At 46.9% G+C, this 23,593-nt stretch overlaps 1 protein-coding gene and 1 long non-coding RNA gene across 9 annotated transcripts in view; both read left to right on the plus strand.

Annotated features, from left to right (window-relative positions):
- The window catches only part of RNF216 (ring finger protein 216), a 776,933-nt gene that overhangs the window by 80,266 nt on the left and 673,074 nt on the right, over positions 1 to 23,593 (plus strand). The gene's annotated exons all lie outside the window — the stretch shown is intronic.
- Positions 11,782 to 12,741, plus strand: LOC147684802 (uncharacterized). The gene is made up of 3 exons (XR_015300745.1): positions 11,782 to 11,892; positions 11,975 to 12,046; positions 12,549 to 12,741. It is a non-coding gene; the product is annotated as an uncharacterized LOC147684802 (long non-coding RNA).

Consider the following 23,593-nt stretch of genomic DNA (forward strand, 5'->3'; position numbering starts at 1 on the left):
TTCAATTGGCAGCCAATGAAGACGGTGTAAAAAGATGGGAAGTGGGACAGTGCTTAGGGAGGGCAAGGAGAATGCTGGCAGCCACATTCTTTGCCAGTTGGAGTCTCTTAGTGACAGTTTTATTCACATCAAGTAGAAGTCCATTACAATAGTCAAGACTCGACTGAACCACCGATTGAATAATCACTTGTCGAGTGGGAGCATCGAAAAACCCCAGAATGGGTTTCAGACCGCGTAGGTGGCCGAAGCATGTACCTGCAACCTTTTTGGCATGAAGCTCGAATGAGAGGGCGTTGTCCATCAAGACCCCCAAGTTCTTCACTGCACTTTTTGGTTAGGGAGGGGTGCCATTTATGGGTATCAAGACCTACCAGGAGCAACCCCGTTTTCGAGTTGAGTTGTAAATTGTTATCCGCCATCCAGTCTGAGAGAGCCATCCAAATTGGGATTTCAGTTGGTCTAGATCCATACAATATCATATTAATATTCCGGGCTTTGGCCAGGAGGGCGGACATACACGTTCAACAACGTAGGGCTCAGGGCAGAGCCTTGGGGGACACCACTGCTGAGTGAGTAGATGCTGGACAAGTAGAGAGGGGCGTGGATCTGAAAGGAGTGTTCATATAGAAAAGACGCAAACCAGGCCAAGGCCTTGCCTCTGAACCCGATCTCCCCAAGTCGTTGAAGCAGAATCTTATGGGAGACCGTGTCGAAGGCAGCACTCGCATCGAGTAAAATCAGTGCCAAAGTGTTGCCCTCATCCAATGTTACCCTCAGCTTTTCTGTAACAGCCAGAAGAGCGGATTCCTTATTATGTCTAAGCCAGAAACCATTTTGTGGTCTGTCCAAAATCTCATTAGCTTCCAGATATTTGGCCAGGGTGGTGTTAACATGGGACTCCATAATCTTGGCCAAATATGGGAGCAGAGAAATTGGCAGAAAGTTCTCAGGGAGAGATGCATTTAGTGCTGGCTTTTTCAGCAGGGGGATAACATTGGCATGCTTACATGATTTGGGGATGTCTGACAACTGAAGTGATCTATTAACGGTTCCCTACCCTCAGTCATAAGACAGTGCTGGAATTTCCTGACGGTGTCCGGTTTTAATGGATTATCAGGAGAGCCTGATTTCACCTTAGCTGCCAGGACTTCCAGGTCTTTAAGAGTCAAAGATGGTAGGTCTTGGAGAGAGTAAGGGAGATCTGGTAAACTAGTGACCGCCCAGGATTTGGAGGCGTCCATCCTCTAGTCTAGTGTGTTTCTAAATGCACTCTACTTTTTTTTTTACATTTGTTTTTATTGCAGAATTAGAAACCATTGCATATTATAGATCAACCAGCACACTCATGGTGTCCCTACGCATGGATAAAAGAAACAGTAAATCGTACACAGCCATTCAGCCCGCAATGGACAGCCCCACAACAAGTGATCTATGTCAACCTTTAATGCCAGGCACCTCGGGCACCGCGCCTCCTGCACCCGGAAATACCGTTTGATCTTCTCCGGGGTCAGGTAGGCCCTATGCAGGACGTAAAAGTGTACCTGTTGAAAGCGTGCATTCCTTGTCCCTTTCCATGTTCGCTTCAGGATATGTCCCCACACCGTGTCTGGGATGGGCCTACCTTTACTAACCTCCCATTTTGATTTCAGGCCTAGGAGCGGATCCAACCCCTCATGCAACATCCTATTATGGAGGCAGATCACCGCTTTAAATGTATCTGCGGCCATCACGACATACTGGCAGGCCATGGTCGTTTCCGGCTCAAGGAGCCCTCCTTTCCAGTGTTTCTGCACTGCCGCCACCACAGCCGCATGCAAGAGGAAGCTCCCTTCCGGCAGCCCAAACTGTTTCTGCAGCGTCTGAAAGGGGACCAACGTTCCATCTACATACAGATCTCCCACCATCTGTAATCCCAGCTCCTCCCATTCCAACAGCGGAGACCAATCACCGCCATGCGGCAGCGCGGTCAACATTCCCAATGGTATCTCCAGAGCATAAGGTCGGGACGTCTTTGCTCTCTTCAAACTCCTGTGCCAACACAACCTGAGCGTCTTTTCCTCCATGGTGAGGCCTCTCAACTCTAGTTTCTGCTGCATAATTATGTAAGCCAGGACGTGACGTTTTATACCATTCCCTCGCTCGTGTTCCGGCCCTCTAAACACCCTAGCCACGTGCTGCGTAAGAATCTGAAGCTGCGCAGCCAAATAGTACAATTCAAAATCGGGGACTGCCATCCATCCCTTAAAGCTTGGGTCTAAGCAAGGTGTTCAAAGCTACTCTACGTCGTCCGTGCCCCCAGGGGAAGGTCGTTATCATCATCCGTAGGTCCTTAAAGATCCTCTGAGGAATCCAAATGGGCAGCGTGCGGAAATAATAAAGTAACCTTGGGAGCGCCACAATTTTCAATAGAGCTACTCTGCCCAGTACTGACAAAGGGAGGGAGGCCCAAAAGGATATACAGCCTCTCAGTGCTCTTATACAACGCCCTATATCACCCTCCAACAGATTCGCGACCTCACGGTAGATGCGGACTCCTAAATAAGTGAAGCAAGATGGCTCCCAGATCACACCTAAATCACGAGGGGGGCATTGCGTGTCCGCCCTAAGCGGAAAGATACAAGTTTTCGCCCAATTCACCATAAGTCCCGACAACTGACCAAACTTGGATAACATATCCATTGCTCCCTCCAGAGCCTGCTCCGCATCCGCCAGGTACAGCAACAAGCCGTCCGCATATAGAGATATATAATGCGATTGCTCACCTTGTTCAATCCCCCGGTACATGACTCCTGACCTGGCTCGCTCTGCCAATGGTTCCATTGCTAGTGCAAACAGCAACGGGGATTGCGAGCACCCCTGTCTCGTCCCTCTACAGACTGGATTATCCGAAGATACAAGAGTGCCCAGGCGCACCCTCGCTGTTGCCGATGAATATAACACTTTCGTCCATCTACTAAACCCTTCGCCTATACCAAACTTCGCCAGTACTTCTTCCAAGTAGACCCATTCCATGCTATCAAAGGCTTTTTCAATATCCACGGACAACACTGCCGGGTCACCTTCTGTGTCCGCAGCGCCATCCAATATCACAATTAGGCGACGTATATTTAGCGTCGTGTTCCTTGTAGGGATGAACCCTGCTTGGTGCCTGTGCACCAACCTAGTCATGTGTGGAGCCAACCTGGTGGCCAGAATACGGCTCAATATCTTATAGTCTACTGTCAACATGGACAAAGGCCTATAGGACTTTACATCCGATGCCTCTCTACCGGGTTTCAGCAATGGTACTACCAGCGCCTCCCTCATCGAGCTGGGCAGGTACCCCAGTCTTCTAGCCTCCTCGTACACCACCAGTAATCTGGGTGCCAAACTATCCACGTATTTCTGATAAAATTCAATCAGCAGGCCATCCACCCCAGGCGTTTTGTTCCTCGCCATGTGTTTAATGGCCGCCCTGATCTCGGTGAGCGTGATAGGCCCTCCTAATTCCTTCGCATCATCGTCATCCAGCACTGGAAGCTGCATCGATTCCAAGTAATCACTGATCTCCGAGGCCTCCACCCCCAGTTGGCATTCATATAACTTTGCATATTATGTCCGAAAACACTCCATCACCGCTGTCTGCGAATAAACCATCTCCCCTGATTCAGTTTTTATGCTCAAGATTGGGCAGCCTCTGATTTCTGGATTAGCGATCCTGGCAAGGAGTGTGCCTACTTTATCCCTCTCGGCATGCGCTTTAATGGCATATTGCCTATAATCATACCTTCTCAGCCGTTCCGTTTCAGTCGCCACTACCTCTTTGGCTTCTAATAACCGGGCTTGTAAGTCTGGTTGGTCCGGTCTACGCTGTTCTAGATCCCTCAACTCTTCTTCCGCTTTTGCAAGCGCATTCAAAACTGACGTTCGTGCATTCGAGAACCTACCCATACACACTCCTCTCACCATCACTTTAATCGCGTCCCATTCAGTAGACCTAGTATGAGCTGTACCCTCGTTTTCCTCAAAGTATTGGTCTATGCCTCGGTGGACCGCGTCACTGAGCACCGAATCTTCCAAGGTGTCGGGCCGAAGCCGCCATGTTGGGACTGCTGATCTCGCACGTTGCCACTGTATGAATACCAACAAGGGATTGTGATCCGAGATGGTCCTGGTCAGGTATTCTGTATGGGTGACCATAGCAGCCAGGGAACCACTGCACAGGACCGAATCGATCCTAACGTGTAAAGCATGGAGGGCCGAGAAAAAGGAATAATCCCTACTATCCTGATGTTGCTCCCGCCATACATCCAGCAATCCCCACCTCTCTTGCCAATCCTTCCTATGTGCAGCTAGTCTACGTACCGGGGAATCAGCCAGTGGTGGGTGCGACCTGTCCAGTGCCACATTAGTGATCGAATTAAAGTCCCCTCCTAGAATCATAGGGCCTACCAAGAAGGAGGCCAGTGAGCACGACAGGCCATCAAAGAAGTGAGCCTGGTCAACATTTGGGGCATATACACAGCACAAAACCACATCCCGGCCATATAACCTCCCCTCAACCGCCACATATCTACCCTCAGGATCCACCAGCTGGTTCACCACCTGGAACGGTACGCCCACTCGAACCCATATCAGCACCCCTCTAGCGAATGCTGAATAAGTGGTGCCAAAAACCTGACCTCGCCACCTCTTCTGTAGAAATTCTTGTTTAGTTAAGTGAGTTTCCTGTAACATTGCAATCTGGCAACCCCGCCTCACCAGATAAGCATGCATTTTGTGGCGTATGATCATTGTTCGCAGTCCTCGGACATTCCATGTTAGGCATTTCAAATTAGGTAACGTCCCCATGGTAATCCTTACTGATTCAATTCAGGTACATCCAGTCATTGCCCACATCGCTACAGTTGCTCCCCCCCCCCCCAAGATAATTGTTGAAAAAACTCCCCAAACCCCACTCCCCAGGACAGAGCCTAATAACCCAGTTTCAGCACTGTTCCAAACCTTGAACTCAACACACATCAGTCTAATCTGTGGTCGCCACCACAGAAGGCCTTAAGGGCCCCAAGGGGGTGAGTTATCGCCGACCCAGGGCAGGCGGAGCCCTCGCCCCGCGTCTTCCATCCCACACTGCTTATGCATCACCCTACCTGCCAGCCCTTCCAGTACTAGCTGAGTATTTCTCCGTAGGAAGCACAGTATCATAAGTCCCAAACATGAGTCATTCATTAAAGATTCCATTGGATGTCTGTGGGGTGACCGCAGGGCCCTTCGAGCTCTCCGCCTCCGATAGTTCTTCTCCAGTCCTGCCTCCGTCCTCACCAGAGTCCGATTCAACCAGTTCCCTCTCCTGTTGCGACCTCGTGATGCTCGCCGTTGCAGCCAGCGCCCCTCTCTTATCCGCAGCCATTTGACCTTCCCGTTCCGCTCTCTTGAGCTTGTTGCGCGAACGGATTCGTTGAGATTTCCGGATCTGGAGCGGTTTAGGCCTCTCCCGCTGAATTTTACCAGTTCGGTCTGTGCCGGCGCAGTACAGCTCTAGCCACGACCACGCGTCATCAGGAGTCTGGAAAAATTGAGTGTTCCCATCCAGGATTACTCGCAGCTTAGCCGGGAAGAGCAATGAGTATTGAATGCCCTCCTCCCTCAGCTCCTTTTTTACCGCCAGGAAGGACGCTCTGCTCTTTTGGACTTCTTGCGTATAGTCCAGGAATATCGTAACTCTGCTATTTTCCACTTCAAATGGGCCCAATGTTCGAGCCCTCTGGATTAACAGGTCCCGATCTTTATAGTGTAAGAGCTTCACCACCATTGGCCTAGGAGGGCGGCCGAGCGCCGGTGGGCGAGCTGGCACCCTATGTGCCCGTTCCAGTGAGAAGAAGGATGAGAGGCCCTCCGGCGCCATCACCGTCCTAAACCAGTTCTCCATATAGGCCACTGCGTCATCCCCTTCGATTTTCTCCAGCAGGCCTACAACCCGTACGTTGTTCCGTCGATTACGACTTTCGGCATCCTCTGCTCGTCTCTCTAATGTGTCCAGGTTGCTGAGGATGTCCGTTATTTTATGTTCCGTGGTCACCACCGCCGGTTTCAGGTCTTGAAGCAGTTGCTCATGGTCCTTTACTTTGTCCGATAGCTTGGCATGATCTGCCCTCAGGAGACCCAGCCCTGTGGCGACCTGCGCAATGTCCTGTTGCAAAGCCTCCTTAGTCGAAGTTATTGCCTCCAGAATATTATCTAGTCGCTGATTCAGCCGCTGCTCCTGCTCCATCATCAACGGGGAGCTCGGGCCTCACCTTCCCGGGACAGCGCAGTTGAGTCTTCCCGGCCCTGCTCCGCAATGGCCGCCCCGCCTGCAGCCGCCATTTTAGGTGCTTCGGGCGTCGTCATATGGCCGCCCCCGGCCTTCCTCCTGATCTCGTTATCCTCTGCTCGGGAGTTGTGTGCACCAACAACTATCGTAGGGCAGGCCCCCCTTCCTTACCGGCAACTCCAATAACCAGGAATACCGGGGCCGCCCGCTTCAGTCGCCAGGGCCGGGATAGGGGGGGGCAGGGGGGAGGTATAAGCGGGTGTCGTACAAGCTGTGCCCCGGTCCAACCCTGGCCTCCGCACCCCCAAATCCACCTCCCAGGCCCGTTCAGGTGCGCCCTAGCTGCACCAGTCTCGCTGGAGGCGGTTCACACTGCAGTCCGAATCTAGTCCGCCTCGCCCCTTGCGCAGAGACCGCCGTCCTTTTACGCCGCCATTTTCCTCCCGCTTCGCACAGCACCTCCGGCTTCTTCTTTCGGGTCTCGGCGGTATATTCTGTCTCCCGAGAGCTCTCAGCTGCTCTCCGATGGTTCCCCAACACTTCACAGAAGGATTTCGCCAATCAGGGATCCCCCAGGGTGTAGTTTTCAGGAGAAATAGCGGGACCTTGCGCGGAGCTGCAAGCTCACGCCGCCATCCCGATCGGCGTCCAAGCCACGCCCCCTCCTAAATGCACTCTACTTTATTGATGAAATAACATGCCAGTGATTCGCAGTGCAAGTTGGTGGATATGATATTGTTAGTTCCTGCCAGAGGTTTTATCATATCATTCATAAGAGAGAAGATAGTTTTAGAGGGGTTGGGACTCGATGTGATCCGATTTTGTATAGAACGCAGCTTTAGTCTAATGAACTAATTTGTGGTAGGCGTTTATAGCCTTCCTATAGATATTTTTTGCAATGGGGTCATAGGTGCGCCTCCAGATTCATTCTAAAATTTTATGATGTTTTTTTTTCCAGCACCAGGGACTTGTGTTACTCTTGGCGCTGGTCAGTTTCTTTGGAATACAGTGATCGAGAGAGTTGTTAATCCAACCCCTAAAGGCGCTATGAGCCGCCTCCAAATCAATGGGCCAATCGAGGCATCACGATTTTAGGGTGGACACAAAGGTTGATGCGTCCAGTTTGTGCCAGGGACCCCTAATGGAAGGCTGATGAGAGGTCCGCAAAGGCGCGCCGGCAAGACCAAGGCACATAGGGATGAGAAAATGATCCGTCCAAGTCAGAGGGAGGGGGGTGTGGACTTTGAGAGGTAGGATATTAGTTAATATTGGATAGTTTAATTGGCTTGCATTATGTGATGGTCCCTCAACTAGATGAGTTAGTTGGCAGGCATCCATGTCTCCCAACAAGTTTGTGATATCCTGGGAGTCAGGGCATTCAGATGTAAATTAAGATCACCTATAATACTCAGATTGGCTGTCTCTAGGATGAGAATAGATGCGGTGTGTGCTAGAGCTTCTTGTCTTCTTTAGACTTTGTATTTTAGGTATTTGTGCTGATAGTTGAAAGGATGAAAGGCTTCTTATTACTTTCTATGTCCTTGGCATGTAAAGCATGAGATGAACCGTGATTTTTTTTTTTTCATTGCCTTCTTTTTAAGACCATAAATTGGTCACCCCTTTTAACAGCTTCTTTTGCTCTTAAAACAAGATGGAGGGAATCAGAAATTCAAGGAATGTTTAAGTTGTCTTCCTCTTGTTCCTCATTAGGATAAGCAGAGATCCACCTGCCTCATAAGGTGACCAGTGAAGTTCTTAAATACCCCTGTGGCCACTAATTTTTATACTCTTCTATAATCCTTTGACCCTTTTCTACCACAGACCCAGAAATCCTTGTACTAACCCCTGTGCAAGAATGAGTCCCTCTGCCAGACTTCCTCTCCTTTTTATGGAAGGCACCCAACTCCTCACGCTTTCCGCTGAGCGAAGCAGCAGATGGTTCACAGCTTAAAAGATATGTAATTAATATAGGGAAGCGCTTTCATTTTTATTTTTGGGTCGAGCCTGGGCAGAGCATGCACTGCTCTGCAAAGCATGCTTTATTGAGTTAGGGACTTGACGCTCCTCCCACATTTTCCATTGGCCACTGTAAACTGCAGCTGTTCATTGGTCAAAAGGCTTAGTAGTCCCTCCTTAGAACCGCCTTGTCTCATTTTGTAACCTCCCATGACAACACCCTGTTACATGTCGTGTTGCTCAGTAGGCTTTAATTACACCCTCCGAGCACTATTTGCTCAAATAGCTATGTCCTGCCTGCTGTTGCAGGCAGGACACGCTCTCTCCTAACGCTTTTTAAAAGTTTCATAGCCCGGCAGGACACTCTCTCTCCTAACGCTTTTTAAAAGTTTTATAGCCCGTGTTTGCAATGCAATGGGTCTTGTATCTGCGATAGTTTTGAGCTATTGGCATTGTCATTTACAATGTCAATAGCTCAAACTCTCGTAAATGCGAGACCTATTGCATTGCAAATGCTTGTTGTTTACAAGCGCTTGATGCCGCGCTTTCTAGTTAAGAGGCCATGCCCCTTTCTTTAGACGAGCCGTGTCTAAATAAAGGTCCTTGGCAGCTATTAAAGCGAAAACACGCTATGTGGTGCTTTTACTAAAAAAAAAAGCATTTGTTTGTCAAGTTGCCAAACAAATGCTTTTTGCAGTAAAAGCGCCTCATGCAGCAGTTTCACTTTAATAGCGACTGCAGACCTTTCTTTGGACCTGGCTTGACATAGGGGTGTGGTCTCTATTGATGTGAAAGCACAGCATTGGGGAGCTTGAATATAAAACCAAAAAGCAAGTTAATAAAAAAAAAACACGTGACCGCATACAAACCAAAGGATATACCTCATTTCTTCTTCGCGGATGAATCAATGTAAACGGGACATTAGTATTATTTATAAGTCCTCGCTACAGGAACCCGAGGTAATCACTCGCCCCGCGCTCACATACTGCCGGTCACTTGCATGTAACGCTGCTCGATTTTAAACCAACTTTCCAATTTTAGGCGCCAATCCTCTCTCCAACCCAAACCATCACATACAGAGACAGCTAGACAATAGGGAACATTACAAAAGACTAGCATCCAATCCAACAAAAGAAATTCAGGAACTGATAAAGAAAATCACAACAGACGCTGTAGTAGAAGGCTACTTATCTAAGAAAGAGTTCAATTATTTAAACATCAAAAGCCCCAGGACACCAGTTATATATACTCTTCCAAAAATTCATAAGAGTTTAACTTCCCCACCTGGACGCCCTATCGTCTCAGCTTGCGGCTCAATCCTTGAGCCACTAGGGGCTTTCATTGATTTTTTTCAATAAGGAATTCGTCCCTTCCACCCCTTGCTACGTGAGAGATTCCATGTCTATGATTTCACTGGTCGAAAATTTGCCTTTTGACCCAGTAACAGATACCCTCTGTACCATGGATGTGGAATTACTTTATACTAATATCCCCCAGATAGCAGCTCTTAAAGTGATTCAGAAAACTTTGGACACACGCCCACGCCCCCATGCAATACCCACATCCTTTATTTTACAACTACTGGAAATCTGCTTGACGAGGAACTTTTTTACATTTAATGGCCTCTTCTATCAGCAGATAAAGGGCACCAGTATGGGCACAATTTTTGCTCCAAATTTGGCCATTCTTTCCATGAATGAGATTGAAAACAAGGTTATATTATCTCCATCCAACCCCTTCTATTCAGGAATTGGTTTGTGGCGTAGATACATTGACGATATCTTCATGATCTGGAGATGTGAAATCAGTGATCTACGCCACTTCCTACACTGGATGGATAATAACTGTTGTGGCCTTCATTTTACCCTGACATCTGATAAAACTTCTATTGATTTCCTGGATCTCACCATCTTTCACCAGGAGGGGGTTCTTCTGACCCGACTGTTTAGGAAAACTACAGAGCGCAACACATTGCTGGACTATTCCAGTAATCATCCAAGGGCTCTGCGTGACTCACTCCCATTCTCCCAGTTTCTGCGAATTAGGAGAAATTGCTCCTGCAGGCAGGACTATTTCAAAGAAAGTGCCATTTTAGCGGACAAACTCAAAAACAGGGGCTATCCAAGGAGAATTGTTAAAAATGCACTTAAAAGAGCATGGTATAGACCCAGGGAAACCTTGCTGTCACCTACTCCAAAGACATCACAGGAAAGACTTGCTTGTGTTACTACCTTTTCCCCAGTATCTAACAAAATGCGGAAAATGATACTCCACCACTGGCCTATCATTAATGCAGGCGTACTGCAAATTGAACGTCCTTTGTTTGCTTTTAAAAAAAGCAAAAATTTGAAGGACCATTTAGTCCGAGCCGCACTGCCAAGTCCCACTCAATCCTCCACGCTTGAAACCATATGGGGTCTGTCCCCCATTGTTGGACATGTAAAATGTGGTAACTGTAGTGTTTGTGATATGACCATCGAGGGAAAGACAAGAGTATTCAACAATATCACCTTTACGAGTTCTTCCCTCTCAAACTGTAACACCTGCAATGTTATATATATAGTTCAATGCCCTTGCATGAAAATGTATGTAGGTCAAACTTCACAGAGGGTAAAAACAAGGATTTGCCAACACAAGAGTCGCATTCGCTGCCAAACCCCCAATGCCCCCCTTGTGGAACATTTCACCAATGCCAAGCACAAGGAGGATGAGTTACGCTGGACTGTGCTGAAGGCATTGAAGTTGCCCCCTAGAGGAGGAAGCATGACCCAACTTCTTAATAAAGAGGAACTGAAATGCATTTTGCTCCTGGATACAATACAGAATGGCCTGAATCGCACTGAAGACTGAGCTGGACTGCTTTAACTCCTCATTTGATTTCTTGAGAGACTGCCCAAGTGAAATAGACTCTAAAGACTATCTGAATATTCCAACAATTATGGAAATCTGGCACGGCTTCAGAATTCGTTTTAAAGATGCATTGTTTCAATGTTGGTTTCAAATAATGTTAAATGATGTTCACAATCAATAATGAAAGGTAACTGTACTATGATGCCCGATATAACTGCCAAATGTTCACAATCAATCTAAAGGTAACTGTACCATGATTCCCGATATCACTGCCAAATGTTCATAAGCTGATCACGGACAACGGATTGTATTTGTCATTGATAATGAACCAAATACTTCAGATGTGTGAATGGAAGCCGCAATATCACTCGTATCACCAGACGTTCCATGCAACTCGCACCTTTCTAAGATGGCCGCCACAGGGACACTCCTTCTTATTCACTTTCGCCTATTCATTTAAATACACGGTTCCGGCCGGCACTTCACTTCCGGATCCGCGTTGAGTCGGCGCTGTGTCATTGAACACGCCGGTTGAATCCTGCTCGTATCGTGAGCAAGACAGCACTGCCTATGCACTCAAGGTAAGGGTTATTAGTTTTTTCCCCCCCTTGCCTCCCTGTCACAGGCAATTTCTGCCTCCACCTAACCCGAATCCCACTTCCTTTCCAGACCGTAAAATCGTTTGAGTACCCACCATCGTGTGGCTTTGGATATACCTCATTTCTTCTTCGCGGATGAATCAATGTAAACGGGACATTAGTATTATTTATAAGTCCTCGCTACAGGAACCCGAGGTAATCACTCGCCCCGCGCTCACATACTGCCGGTCATTTGCATGTAACTCTGCTCGATTTTAAACCAACTTTCCAATTTTAGGCACCAACCCTCTCTCCAACCCAAACCATCGTGCCCTGATCTACAGGAGCGGAGCACATCTCGCTCTGAGAGGTTTGTCCCTTGTTCACATTAACATGACTGTAAACCACTACAGGCACTGAAACAATTTCGCCGGCTTCATTGTTTTTTAAGCTCTGCATGTATACGTCGCAGGCACCACTGTTCCACATTCTGAATCGACACTCTAGCCACAATCACGATAGTGGCGGTAGGCTCACAGCACAATGAATCGCTTTGTGGTAATTCACAACCCGTGTGCACTGTCTCTGAGAGCATGAGATTGGCCCACTTAGAATATGATGCCAACATGATTGGACATAATTTACCATTTAGCACCTGGAATAATACGTGTGCACTTTCTCTGAAAGCATGAGATGAGACCACTTGAAATATGATGTCAACACAAATGGGCATAAGTCACTATTTAGTACCTTGGAATGAAACGCATGTACCACATGTGAATTGAATTGCATAGTACCAGAAACAAGTGCTGTATGTAAATAAGAATCTTCTCTCTCTTTTCTCCCATCTTGTTTTTCCCTACTTATAACAGGTTTTCACAAAAGGTACAAACAGGCAATATAATTTAAGTCCTGATGATGATCCCAGTTCACTAGGAGCCAGGGATCGAAACGCCGTCGACACTTTCACAATTCTGTAACCTTGCCATTGTGTTAATATTTGTTACAGTAATTGTCTGTCTGAGCTTGCTTTGCAAAATGTGCTAATGTTGCAAGGGACAGTTGGCTCCCCCTTTCCTTTTTTGCCTGATATTCTTTACCTCTTTACTTCTTTTCTTACCTTTTCCACCCCCGAACTCTGTTCGAGTGTGTTCTGGATAGGTACAGGCTTGTACCCTATTAGTTTCCGTATTAGACCCCTTCAGTGGTCTTTTTATCTATAATTATATTTGAATAAAAATTTCAGGCCCGGCTGGGTACTGAAAAATTGACTGATATAGTACTGATTGGAGTCTATATTCTCATTTGAATTTGAAAATTCTAACCCTAAGGACCGTTGTTCTCCTTAAAAGTTGATTGCCCAAGGTCCCTAGGAACTCATTGGGTCCCCTTGTTTTTCGAAAAGACGCATACAAACCGAAGGCGCGGCAGTCACAGTGGTGTGCCATGCTATACAAAAGCAAGCATTAGCATAGCCAATAGGTCTAGCCTTTGGGACTTCATAAGTATTTAGTTATGCAGCAGGTCCCAAAGGCGAGACCTATTGGCTATGCCAATGCTAGTTTCTTTTTGTTTTGGTAGGCATGGGGATAATAAGTGATTTGCCTAGACTCACAGGATGTGGATTCGACCCCGAGGCTCGAACCTTATTTTCCCAACTCCAAAGTCTGCAGTCCAGCCGTGAGACCACATCCTCTCGAAACGCGTAATCTGAAAAGCAGTCAGATTCTATTTAACAGACCGCTCCCTAAACCTCTAGCTTGAGCTGCACCTAGCTGAGGTGAATTTCGTTGGACTAAAATTCTGTTCGCATAGAATCGTTCAGCAATCACGGGCACCCTATTTGTTTTCTAGCCTCTCTGCCAAAAGCGTATGAAAAACACGCTTTAGAAACAGCCTAGCGCCCCCTAGCACTGACTGGATTCATATACTTCTGTAAACATAACAAGTTCTTCTACAAACCAACACTGCGGAACCACTTTCCTATTACGGTTTGTGAGGTGGGAAAGATTAGGTGTCTCTCTCGTTAAGCGTGGGGCCCATTAGCAAACAGGAGGCCTCTCACTCTTAATGAAAGACGTTTCAATTATATAAATGGAATTTCTGGCTAATGCAATTTACTTATGTTGATTTTAATGAATGGCACTCACAAGAGACATACATACATGCATGTGCTTTCTAACACCTCCCACTTATTTTATTTTTTTGTACAAAGAAAATGTTTTTTTTTTTGTTAAAGATATTTTTATTGAAAGTACAAGAAGGAAGAGAAAAGGAAGTAAGAGAAAGATAGAAACATAATAAATGCGACAAGAGCCCTCGCAGGAGCTCACTCTACATGGCCAAGGAGCGTTAATATTGCTAAAGATTGGACAACGCGGCCACCCTAGCCAGGATGATTCTTAAAGTTCGCCAGCCAACAATGTTGTCCCCAACGGGAAGTCCTTAGAAAGGTGTCGGTTCACAGTGGCGCCAGGCAAAAGCCATCCAAGCCAGGGGCTCATTCGATCAGTCTAATTTGCGCCTCCTTGTTTCTCGGCCATAAGAAGAACAATGCAGCGAGGTTAAACACAAAGACCCACCCCCCATAGAGATAGATAGAACAAACCCCCCCCCCCCCCCCCCCCAAACTCCTTCAACCCTCCAACCCCCCTCCCCCCAGTGGTGGCAGCCAAGTAACAGGCACACATCCGAACATTCTTTCACACTTGAAACAAATGGAGTGCACGTAGAGTGGGCGGGCAGACCGCCGACGGTAAGCCTCGAGAAAGGAAGCGAACTAGTGGGCCCCATCTAAAGATGAAGTTTTTGAAATCTCCTCTGAAAACATCCGCCATACGTTCCATACTCAGCAGTTTCCACAACCTTGCAGACCAGAGGGAAAGTGCAGGGACCTCCTTCTTTTTCCAAGCCGCCGCCAAGGTCAACTTGGCCGCACCCATGCAGAGCCAAAGGATTTGCTTATCTGCTCTAGTCTGATGCTCCAGGAGCGGATCACGGAGACCCAAGAGAACGAAGCCTATCGAGTCAGGAATCGGGTAGCCCAGCACTTCCTTGATCTGGGACAGTATCTCCTCCCAGTAGGGGCGAATGACAGGGCAGTCCCACCAAATATGGCGAAAATCCCCCAAGAGACCACATCCTCGCCAACATCTATCCGACACGGAGGGAAAAATCTTTTTCAACCGGGCTGGGTAAAGATACCAGTCCAGCATCGTTTTCATATGGGCCTCCCTGAGGTCGATGGAATGGTTAAATCTGTGTAAGTCACGCCAGAGGTGAGTCCACTCCTCGTCAGACATCCCGTCCCAGGTGCTCTTCCCACAGACTTGTGTATCTAGGGCGAGTCGAGATAGCCGTGGCAAGTAGAAGGCCATAGAGGAATGAGATCACCCCCCCTCATGGATGTTGCGCGGGTGATAAAGGATTCGAAATCTGTGGGAGGCCTTGTCGCTGCATCCCGGACCTCCGGTGACCACGCCCAGTGTAGCATTTGGGCATGCCGGTAACGCTCGGACGGTAACACCGCATAATCAGGCATGCAATTATGGAAGGTGAGCGGCTCATAACCATGAAACAAGTGTGTGAGCGCGTGGCAACCTCCCGTTCTCCACCGGTCAAAGGGGCTCTCCACGAGAGCCGGTGGAAAGGCCGGGTTAAAATGTATAGGGGTGAAGGGGGACGGGAAGGAGGTCCACCTCTCATCGCCAGAAACCGAGTCCCAGACCTTCAGGGTGGTACTCGTAGGGTGAAACATGGCTATTAACCATGACCCGGGATCGAGGACTGTGGTAGTAGGCCCGAAGCATATCTATGAATTTGGGGGAAAAACCAAAGGCCGCCAGCGCACCAAAGAGAAAGTTCCAGTCCACCCGATCGAACGCTTTTTCAGCGTCAAGGCCCACCAAGACCGCCGGGATCTTGAAGCGATCAGCCTTCTCGATCAGATGAATCAGCCTTCTGGTGTTGTCGTGGGTCTGGCGACCCTTTATGAATCCCGATTGATCGGGATGGATAAGGGCAGGCATAAGGTCCTGGAGCCGCGCAGCCAAGATGGAGGAGTATAATTTAGCATCTACATTCAGTAGAGCTATGGGCCGGTATGACTCGCACTTCGAGGGGTCCTTCCCGGCTTTGGGGATAATCGAAATAATCGCCTCTGCCATGGTGCCCGTAATCTGGCCCGCCTCCCTCATGCCATTAAAAAGTGTCACCAGGAAGTCCCCCAGTTCAGAGGCAAAGGTCTGATAGAAGGGTGCCGTGAAGCCATCTGGGCCAGGCGCCTTATGCGGTTTAAGGGACTTGATTGCGGTCAACACCTCCTCCCTAGTAAAGGGGGCCTCCAAAAGGTCATTCCATTCCTTGGAAACCTGCGGAAGTGGATGAGCCCTCCGGTATTCCCGCTGATCTTCCGGCTCCAGGTTATCCGCCGAGTACAGGGCGGCATAGAATTTGCCAAAGAGCTCCTCCTTGGCCGCGTCTTGATGCTCCAAGGCGCCCGAGGGCGCCCGGATACCACCTACATATTCCCTCTCACGCTTATCGCGAAGCTGTCGAGCCAGATGTTTCCCCACTTTATTGCCTTGTGCGTAAGAAAGACGTCGTAAGCGCAGGAGGGTATACTCCGCCCGATTATTATAGTGGGCCCTGAGTTTACCCCGCACTGCCGCAAGCGGACGGAGCGTCCGAGAGGGATTCTGCTTGTGCGCAGTTTCAAGTGTTGCCAGCTCCGCCTCCAACGCCTCCCTTTCCTCAAGCTGAAGTTTGTTCAGGGCCGAGTTCAGCGATATGCACGTGCTCCGTGTCGTCGCCTTAAAGGCGTCCCATTGGGTGAAAACCGAGGTGTCCCCTTTATTAAACTCAAAGAATTCACCAATGGCCGCCCTGAGTTTTGTGCACGACTCCTGGTCACGTGTAAGGGAGATAGGGAAATACGATTTGCGGTGGGGGGACGTCCCCGGGGCCCAAGTCAGGCATACTGCTATGAGACTGTGATCTGATACAGAGAGCGGAAATATCCTACTTTCCCGCAGGTCCCCCTGTAACGACTGATTCAGAAAGATGTGACCGAGACGCGAATACGTGTGGTGAACATGGGAGAAGAATGTGTAGTCTCTAGCGTGGGGGTGGAGGGCGCGCCAGCTATCGATGAGGCCCAGACTGTCTATAGCGTCACGCAACTCAGGGGAGAAGAGGCCTGCCTCCGTCCTCTGATGGTGCGAGCAATCAAGGCCTTTGTCCCAAACCAAGTTGAAATCCCCCATCACTATCAAAGCTCCCTCCCCAAAATCCCCCACCTCTCTCATGAAAGCCTCAAGGAACCCATTTTGGCCCGTGTTCGGCGCATAGAGAACCGCCCACGTGCAGAGCTTGCCAAGGAGCATCCCCTTCACCATCAGCCATCTACCCTCCTTGTCGCTTCGCACACCCATGGGTTGAAATTGAAGTGTAGAGCGGAACAGAAGTGCCACCCCCCGGTGCTTAGTAGTGGCAGAGGATTTGTAAATCAGTGGGTATTGCCTATTCTTAAGCCTGGTTTCGTCCCTGCGGGCCAAATGAGTCTCCTGCAGTCCCACCACATCCAGATGATGATCTATAATGTATTTCCACACCTTCTGACGCTTTTGAGGGGAATTAAGGCCTTTAACATTCCATGAACCTATCGGGAAATGTTTTTGTAAAGCAGACAGGGCTGAGATATTGCGTCTGCCAGTCAGATGTGGCATTCCCTTGCAGGGTCTCTTGCAAGTGCCTGTGTCTGTGGTAGTAACATCTGGCCTGATAGTGGCGTTTTTACACAGTCGAAGATTATCCTGTCAGCGTCTAAAAGGCAATAATTAACAAGGCCATTTAAAGCTCTCCTTACGCAAGTTTATTGTTGCTTGTCGGCCCATCAGCAGTTGCACATGATTACCTGAAAAAATGTTCTGAGTAAGACCTAATTGAATTGATAAACCGGTATTTGTATCCTTTGCCACAGCCCAGCTGAAACAACAAACTGGGCAGCGTGGCAACCGCGAAAGCACTAATTGGTAACAGATGCGCACTGAAAACAATTTAAGGAATGCAGCTGGGCCGCTGCTCTCACCTGAGAAGGCTAGGCCAGGGCACAGAGAAGGCGGGACATGCCCCGCCTTGGACCAATTGCCTGCTCTTTCTTAGAAAGACGCATGCAAAGGCCAATTGCAGGTGCTAAAAAACAAAAGCACACACAAGCGTGTGTTTAGCGTGGAAAAGCCTTTACTAAAAGCCTTGCAGAGCAGCACATGCGCGCTGGCTCAGCCGAGACCTAAAAATGCATTATTAACACTATAAAGGCATGCTGAAATGTCATGGGTGGAATAGGGGTTAGATCATTAAAGAAAATATTACTCACAGACGACCTAACGCAAACCATGTACCAGAACGAGTAAAAAGTCCAGTCGTTAGGAGGGGGGGGGGGGGGGGGGGGGTTTACAAATGCAGACAAGGCGGTACCAAAGAGGAACTACTAAGCCTATTCACAAATGAAAAGCAACAGTTTCACAAGGACAGTTACAGGAGCCAATTAAAGATGTGCAGGGCTTCTATGCAGCATGCCTCGCAGAGCAGCGCATGCTCTGCCAAGGCTCGACCTAAAAGGGCCTCTTTTCACTACTGGTTCTTACTAAACCCAAAACTGGTATGCTTCCACCACCACACTAGTCCCTTAACCCCTGGTAATGGCAGTAGCCCTCTTTCACTACGAAGGTAGCGCTTAACAAGACCGCATTAGCATGAGACCAGCCTAGTTTATGGCGTACACGCATGATCTATGTAATCTCATGACCGAAAATCATTACCTGAGGTCCAGATATCCATGCTGCTGGGGGGAACTCAGGGCAGGGGTGCATGTCTGTTACCATGCAGCGTTGTTTTCCTTTCCGACACCCTGCTTTGAAAAAGACAGTACCTTGGCATAATTCCGCTGTATTGCATCCAGTTTGGAACAATTCTGATGTCACTCGCACAAATTCTATAGCTTGAAAAATTTTCGGGGGCACTGCAGCTGAATTTCTAGCTCATCCTACTGTACTGACTTGGCAATACTGCTGTGTTCATAAGCTGCAGATTTTCCAATGCAGTCCTTTACACTAAATCTAGCAAGATATGATGTTTTAGTGCCTCAACCTCCGACCAGTATTCCAGAGAGAACGTATGTGCTAAGGAGAAGGAATCTTTTATGAAGCTTATTTCAGAGGCATTGCAGGAGGTCCTGGATAATTTGATCTGCTTCTGGTGCTGTCAGGAGGTTTAGTTGTTGGAGTAGTTTGTTCCTGAAGCTCAAGACTGCTAAGCAAAATCAGTAGTGTTTAAGAGCCCATTAGAATATACTTCTAGTCTCTTAAGTGTACGGTTGTCAGCTGTGAAATGAGAGGTGAATCTTCTGGGCTCAGTCTAAGATGCAGGTTGAAGCCATGCATGTTGTACAGCAGGTGTAAAGGCCCAGTATGTCACCCCTGCTTACCAAGACATGCTGGGGATATGTGCTAAATCCCTAGGAATAAAGTATATCAAAGACCAACATTGCCAGTTAGGTAAGCTAATGCTAGTTTTTGTTACCCATTGGAATACTATAAACCCACACTACACTGCCCTTGCATCAAAAAGTGGGTGACCTCTTACCTGACCCTACAGAAATGATTCAAATCCGTATTTGGACATGAAGTGCTATTCAAATTCTACAATACAGTTCAATACAATTTTGTCATACCTGATGTGTTCCCTCCTTTTCTCTCTCCATGGCCATATTTGCATACAGTAATATGTCTAAGGTAGATGGTAAGATAGGAAATTGTATCTATATATTAATGCTGAAATTCTTCTATTGGGCTATTTGCCTATGCGAGACAAAGATTTTTTTGTCTGAGTATTAGAACAAAAAGTATTACCATTGCTGTGCTGAAGACCCCTTTGGTGCTTGCCTGTCTGGATTGTGCCACACTTAAGGGTTAGTGCCTCAAAAGGGCTATTAAGGAGCTGTTCTCCTACCAGATGATCCTTTCCTGCCTCCACCCTAGCAATTCTGAGATTTCTCAAATGTGTGGCACTTGATGTCATGCAAATGGCCACTGTGGAGATCCCTTTAGGTACTTACAACATCCAGGTGGGTTGTGATGTTCAGATGCGCTCAAGTAGGTAAAGGCAAATGACAATGTCCTGTCTGGAAGACACTTGACATGATGCACCCAGCACATAATGTTGTGCAAACGGCCTTGACTTGTGCCATGGTCATCCGCGGCATTACATCAGAATGCATCCCATTGAATCGAGGTCCAGCATGGTAGACCACCTAGATGATCATGATGCTAAAGAGTGGTTGTATGACGGAACCACGCATGTCTTAACAACGTGGTCATCCCAGCGACCGCTTCTTTACCACAAATGCCTTTTTTCAACGAAAGCCTTTACCACCCATATTCCTTTAACACACATACCTTTCCAACACAAATAGTGTGTGTGTGTGTGTACATATCTAATCTATATCCAGTAGGTAGTTATAGTTAGGACTTATTATCCATAGGAAATCCGCAACATTCTATTGCCAATAACTTTGGCGTCGGTTGATGAATCTTCTTGAAATTTTCCAAACTTTTGGCCAGCTCAGTTCCGCTCCTTCCTTGAAAGTTTGGGGTTATTGGTGAAGCAAGAGCCGAGAAAAAAGGGGGGTCCCAAAACGTGTTTTCCACATGCAATTTCCCATAGGACCTTTAGCCAAGGCTACAGCCCGAACGGCTGAACGGAATTACACCAAATTTGGCAGAGAGGTAGTCCTCCGTTCCGACTTGTGCCTTTTGCTTAAATGGTGTTAATCTGTTCAGTAGTTCCAGAGACAATTACGGTTAAAGTCATTTATATATCTATGGGCGCGGTGGATTCGCGGATTGTGAGAGGATTGGCATCATACGATAAGCGCACAGTCACGATCACGCGCTCAATGCCTATTGGCTGTCAAGCGGTTGTAAACATTCGAAACCAGGAACTGTTGGCAGCCATTTTGTGTCTCAGTAGAAGTGAGGGTGAAGAAGTCTGTGAAATGTGTGCAACCCTTGAAAAGGGGGCGGGGTAGACACACCAGGCCTGCTCAGGGGGTCGCACAAGGACCTCTAGGGCAAAAAAAAATATTTTTTTAAAAATAAAGTTGCGGGATGCATGTAGGATCCGCTCATTTCGACGACGAAAAAGAAAAAAAAGGAAGCTCGGTTTAAAGGTAATTAGTCCCCGAGGCGGCCACATCCCGGGGGCATTTTAAAAACAATAGTGTGGGGGATTCCAATCCCCCACACACTGTCCCGGGGACCGCCACCCTCTGGGGCTCATGACAGGGTGGGAGCAAGCGGCAGTGTCCTGGGGGTGGGACACTGCATGAGCCGGCCCTGGGGCGTTGCGGTCTCCAGGGCTCTGGAGTGCCACGCAGTCTGCCTTACACAATACACAAATTTCCGGGGTTGGTGGTTCCCGGGGTTTGAGGGGGGTCGTTGAGGCCCACACAGTTCTAATTTTGCAGGGGAAGGGGGCTTGGACGCGAAAGTGGTGCATGGGGGTTATAAATCTGGTACACAGTGTTTTGTTTTACTTTGCTTTCCTCTTGGTCATGTAGAGGATCCTGGGTAAATATAACAGTTTCTGTACAGCCAGTACCTTTCAACCCTACCCCCAAACGGCTTTCTGCCTGTTACCATAGTAACAGTTCATGGAACACTTAAGTGAGCACAGAGGTTAGAAGTTCAGCACACTATGTTGGTAATGGAAAAAAGTTACTGTGCTGGAGATTTTAAACTTTTCCATAGGAACCTTTAGTCGTAGGTATAAACTCTGGTAAAGAGTTAGCCACAGATATGTACTTCAAATTATAAATATCATTTCTATTGGAAATCACTCCCTCATCCCCTCCCCCAATAAAAGACGCATATACTTTTTTAAATAAAACTTTTATTAAAACAATAAATAACTGGAAACTTAAATGAAAGATAATACAATAAATACCTAGAAACGTAACTTTAACAAAATATAATAAACAAAATGTTATATGGACTCCAAAAGAAGTACGGTAGGCAATCTGCAAATCAAAAAAGAAAATGAGTGTTTAAAATTAGATCGATGTGACTGAATGAGGTGAACATTACAAGTCAAATTAACACTTGAAGATATTTTCTTATTTTAACGTGTGCAGTGTGCCTGATACATTTCACTTGTCTTATAGGCTTGCGTTCAAGCGGTATCTGTATGGAAGTGCCTACTGCGTCAGATTTACATTACAGATCAACAGGTCTTTAAAATGATTCAGACTTGAGTCAGAATTAGGTGAGAGAACAAGTTATTATACAGGACAATATTGTTTAGGGCTTATTTACAAGACTCTTGCGCCACTTTTGTGTGTGTTTTCTCATGTTGAAAGTGACGCAAAAGTGGCGCAAGGGGTTGTAAATAAGGTCTTGTATTTCTAATGCATTTGATCGGAGACATATCTAGGCTGCTCTGCTTCCCTTATGTATACACTGACCAACAGAGTTCAGAACTTTAACTCCGCTTTGGTTGTACACGGCAGAGTGGACAGCAGCGTCCATAACTTTAAAAGAGAAACAGAAACAATGTAATCGAGAGAGAGAAAACGACATTAAAACTATGAGAGAGAAAGTTATAGATGGAGCAGTTAATAGTGGAGAAAATACTCGTAGCTCACGTTTTGCTTTTGTTGGTTGTCCAAGCACGTGCTGGTGCATAGTGCACCCTCCAGTTAAGTGATCTGAAATATAGTATATAGAGTTAGTCATAGTATAGTACATACAAAAGTGGTGCAAGGGGCTTATAGATTTGCCTCAAAGAATGTTGTAATCTATCTATTGTCACTGCTTGGAGATAATTGTACATTCCTACGCAGTGAAGCTGCTGTACCCTACCCACTCTCTCCTTTCACAGATGACTTGTCGTTGTTTCGGAAACCAGCATTTTTGCTCACCATGTGCCATTGGCGTAATTCAAAGAGGGTGCACAACGTGTCGTAGCAGCCTTCTCAAACGTTGTTCCGATGGCCACGCATCATCGCAGATTCCTCGAAAGTTACGTTTTAGAGGGTTTGTGGGGAACGTCAATTTGTGAAACACAACCTGTAAGATAAAAAGGAAGTTAACATTGTGTGTAATTTTTTTCTATCAAAGGAGAGAGGAAGTGAGAGTGACTGCAAAGAATATTTGCAGCTCGACTTTCTGTCGCCAGTGTGTTTTTCACCACGTCCTGGGACATAATGCACCCTGAAGCTATACATCTAAAAGATAGTAAAAGAAAGATGTTATGATTGGTAATTGTGACTAACTTAATGTGGAGTTGAATAACATCGCCCTTTCACACACTTTTATTTTAATATTTAAAATAACTATTTGTATAGTTTATATTTTTTACGAAATTGAAAGTACCCTTTCCCAATTAGTGTTTAGTTCGATACAGGTGCCAGCTTTTTAGTGGCGGATTAATTTTACGTTATCCGTCAACATTTGTGAATCTTTTTAGTGGCGGATTACTTTTACGTTATCCGTCAACATTTGTGAATCTTTTTGGCTGCATACAGTACAGGAAGTTTAAAAAGACTTTAAATGTAAAAAAGATGAACATTAGCGCATCATAACAGCAGTGGTAAAAATTGTAATGTTAATTTGCATTATTTTTTACATGTTTTCAGGGTTTTACCCATCGAGTGCATAAGACAGTCACAACTGTTCAAAACAATTTGTAATGGCAAGATAAAAACGTAATTTTATATTCACAAACATAATGGAAATATCTAACTATACTATGTTCAAAATTTAAGCTGTGCCTTTTTATAAAAAACATTCATAGCCGAAACAAGGTACCAAGTAATCCGAAGTTTATGACACCACTAGGGTATTATACATTTTCTATC

Source organism: Lissotriton vulgaris, chromosome 10, assembly GCF_964263255.1.
Source record: "Lissotriton vulgaris chromosome 10, aLisVul1.2, whole genome shotgun sequence".
In the NCBI taxonomy this organism is placed as follows: Eukaryota; Metazoa; Chordata; class Amphibia; order Caudata; family Salamandridae; genus Lissotriton; species Lissotriton vulgaris.